Source organism: Nomascus leucogenys, unplaced genomic scaffold (assembly GCF_006542625.1).
Source record: "Nomascus leucogenys isolate Asia unplaced genomic scaffold, Asia_NLE_v1 000955F_66520_qpd_obj, whole genome shotgun sequence".
Taxonomy (NCBI): Eukaryota; Metazoa; Chordata; class Mammalia; order Primates; family Hylobatidae; genus Nomascus; species Nomascus leucogenys.
In genome coordinates this window covers 43,327-47,632 of record NW_022096510.1, presented here as the reverse complement: position 1 = coordinate 47,632, position 4,306 = coordinate 43,327, and positions in this window count along the sequence as shown.

Below are 4,306 nucleotides of genomic sequence, written 5' to 3'. Positions count from 1 at the left end.
TTTTTTTGCCATCCACTTTAGTCCTTTGTTCTCAAATGCAATGCCAGGTGGCCCCTAGAGTTAATCATGTCCTAATTACCAAGGCATTCAGTGAGGAAAGGTTCATGGATCAGTGGGTGTTTCTCGAGTCCCTGTATGGTATGTAGGGTATAAACAGAGGTCAATTCTAATTTTCACCTAATGCTCTGGACACAAGCACACCAAACTACTTCAGTCCACTTACAGTACTTCTAGGAATCCTCACCTGTCGAATGTGTGATGAGGAGCTATTGACTTCTAATAGAGACAGGGAGAAAATCAATGGATGGGTGTCCAATATCTTGAATTGATGATATTAAGGGCTCCACTACTCCATTTCTGGCAGTCAGTTGGATCCATTGATCTCATTTACCTTAACTACTTTTGAGAAAAGAGGTTTTTAGCTTTTTCCATGTCTGAAGAGACATGCATGAAGAAAATGTAATTTTCTTGAAAATATGAAGTTGTGTATGAAAGAGAAGATCATTAGTTATGAGGATGAGAAGATAAGGGAAGTTACAATGTAACGTGGTTCTCTGCATGCAAAGTCAACATAATCAAGCCATAACTTGAGTGTTTACTCTATGCCAGGCATTAGTCTAAGAAGCTTTCATATATTTAGCTCATATAATCCTCACAACAACCCTATGAGGTTGCAATAGTTGTCTTCAGATTATCATAGATGTATCAACAGTCATGAGAGACTGAAGAATGTGTCTGTGTTCACGCAGGGCCAAGAGTCACCATTTAGTTTTTCTGACACAAGAGGCCAAATTCTAACTCGTTTGCTGTATTGTCTCTAGTGGTCTGGAGAAGATGGCAGATAACTTCTCCTTACAAATTTTGAAGGCAAAATTTGGAAAGGAAGGAAGGAACAGAGAAATAAATGACCTGCCTAACATGCACTGGGCTCTATACATTGTGAAGGCATTATATATATCTACAACTTTTAAGGTGAGAATTATTTATTCATTTTACAGATGAGCTTCAGAGGTTAAGTGACTTCCTCAATGCCACTTTGTTGGCAAATGGAGGACTCAGCTTTGAATCATCTTTGCTTTGTATGTTACCCTGAGAAGTTTAAATAGGAGACCCTTCCTGCTTCATAAGATACCTGTAATTCATGGCAACATTTAAATTCTTTGCTTATTTCCAGTTGACGAACAGCTTATATCCTAGCACCCTGTTTTTGTAGGCTTAATTAACAAAGTGTATATGCTACGAAAAAGATTTAATGAAAATCTGCGTGGTGTGGCAGAATAAGAGTTCACTCACTGGATCAAGGTTGAAGGGTGGTGTTTCAGAGTTTTAACTTCTTTATTAACTTGCTCTATGGAGAAGGGAGAAAGCTACTTTTTCTTCCTGGGGTTTAATCTCTGTAATGGAAGACTTGGATGAGATGGTGTCAATGTCCCTTACCATTCTACAACTCTGTGATTGTGTCAGGGCTGAACTGCATAGAGTCCAAGCTTTGGAAAGATCCCGGAGAGTATCAATGCCGTCTCCCAATCCTTCTACAGCTTTGCAGACCTAATCCAGGCCTTTATATCTCTTGCCTGGATTCTTACCTCTGTCTCTTAGTTTGCTTTTAGATGTCAACTTGATTCAATACCCAAAACAAGCAGCGCATTTGAAACATTCTTGTATAGCACAAGTCTAAGTAACCCATTGAAAAAATGTTGAACTCTCATGAAGTGCCTTACTTAACTAGTTTAATGACCTCTCATGGGAACATGTACAAATATCACAAATATAAGATCTGTGTCCAGACATTTAGTAATGATACATCCATTGGACACATACTGGAGAAGAAAATGTCACCTTGCCATGCGCAGCATGCCTCGAAGGTAAATCAGCACAAACGGGAGTTTCAAGCCCCTGTCTGTGGGGTTCCCTGCAACCACAGGCACCTCTTCTACTCAGAACACAGCAGAATGCTGAGCTATGCAGCCAGCAGTCAACAAGCCACTCTCAAGAGCCAGGGTTGTCCCAACAGAGAGAGGCAAATCAGAGATCAGCAGCCCTTGAAAAGTGTCCGGTGCAACAATGAACAATGAGGCCTGCGACATCCCCAATTCTTGCTCCCCAAGAAAGCTGTATCCCCAGTCAGTCCCCCTCAGCACCGGCCAAAGACACCCGGTGCCTCCAGCCACCATCACCACTGTCCAAGGCACTGTCTTCTTTGGGAAGGTATCTGATTTGGTCAGTCACAAATTCTTTTTAGCCTTCCCTAGAGAAAAACAAATCCCCAAGAAAAAATTCACTCTGTAGAGAAAAAATATTTTTTCTCATGTTAGTACATGCAGAACATTTAATGTTCCACAATATATATGGTTTTTTATTCATAAGAGGGTGATGGCTTTTATTTGTGCCGTGCTTGGTGTGAGCTTGGTTTCTGGAAGCGACAGGACATGGAGGGATGCTGACAGTGGTGCTGTAAGCCCACCTTCACCCTGAGTTCCTTCACTGAACCTTAGGGTTCCGTAATACTGTCTTTACACAAACAACAAAAAACTCTAAAAACAAGATGAGAAAAACCTATGAAGAATATTTATTACAGTATTACTTATAATAGCCAAAAAGTAAAAACAACCCCAATGTTAATTAACTGATGAATGGATAAACACAATATGGTGTATCATATCATATATGTAATATCATGTTATTGACCAACAAAAGTAATGAAGTACTGACATATGCTGCAACCTGGGTGAAAATATTATATTCTTGTAAATATCATGCTGCGTAAAAGAAACCAGAACCAAAGAGTGCATTTTGTATTATTCCATTTATATAAAATCTCCCAAACAGGCAAGTTTAGACAGTGGTTGCCTAATGATGTAAAGTGGAGGAGGAATGGGAAGTGACTGCTAATGGGTACTGAGACTATTTTGAGGGTACCAAAAATGTTATAAAATTAAACTTTGGTGATGATTGAACAACTGAATGAATATATTAATATGTATGAAACATTTTAAGTGAGTAAATTACACAAAATTTAAATTATGGCTAAACAAAGCTGTTTTTAAAAAGTGTACCAGCAGCATAAAATTAGTTATAAATTAATCAGGATTAAACAGTGCTCATCTTGATTAAGCTTATAATGGATGATGATTATTTTACTTGTTTTATTCTATAGTAAACAGTTTTAGATTCAGTGATTAAACAAAGGACTACCTTTACACTCTCCTTATTTTTTAAGTAAAGGAGAAACATTATTAAAAAGTGTATAAACGGGTTCATGTTTATGTTAACTATCTTACCCTTCCTTCTTTTTTACTTCCAATTACTTTAGTTATATTTTGGGTTCTATTTGATAATTGTCCATGGAATCTGTTAATCATTCTTTAAAGGAAAGAGGAAGTGGGTAGGGAATAAAGTATGGAGCCATCTAAAAAGGAAAAGATCTGGGAAGATGTTGTGCTGATTTAATGTTAAGAAATGTTGGGAAAGTCAACCCTTGATGTCTTGGTTTTTATTTTAGAAATATTATTTTGTTGACAATATAATAAAGTGCATACAACTGATTTAAAATAAAAATAAAGTATATGAAAATATGTAAGATGCAGCTGAAGCAGAGGTGAGAGGAAAATTTTTATGACTAAATGTTTGTATTAGAAGTGATAAAGGCCTCAACCAACTAAATTCCTACCTCAAACAACAAACAAACAAAAACAAGAAATAAAAAGAGCAAACCTAGTAGTTTTTTTTTTGTGTAGGTTGGAATGAATGTGAGAGACAGAAGACATGAAGAGCAGAAGAGAAAGGACAAGGTCAAAGGTGGCACTGGGGTTTTAAATACAGGAAATTGGGACGATGAACCAGCAGCCTTAGCAAGATACAGAAGAAAAAAGAGATTTAGGAAAAACGTAGTATGGGTCAGCCGGATTTGGGGATGCTGATGCCATAACCAACTATAACCAATGGAAGATGATTTAACACAGTTGTAAGTATCTTGAAGCCAACGGTCTTTTAGATGAGAAACAGTCTTTCATTTTCAAATTTAAAACTTTATTCTTAAAATGTATACATTTAATCCAGAATAACCTATGGATATGTATTGAATAAATGTGTTCATTTTAAATTTGTATCTGATTTGCAGTGTCCCATTTCACTATAGTTCTCTGAAGAAATCTCAGTTCTTTATGCAAACTGTACCGCAGTAGTCAAGAATTTAAGATTACTTTCACGTTCAAGGTCCCATCTCCAATTATCCTCTTGTTTAACACGATTGCCTTTTGACCTACTTTCCATCTTACCATTAACATTATATTTTTTAATTATCCTG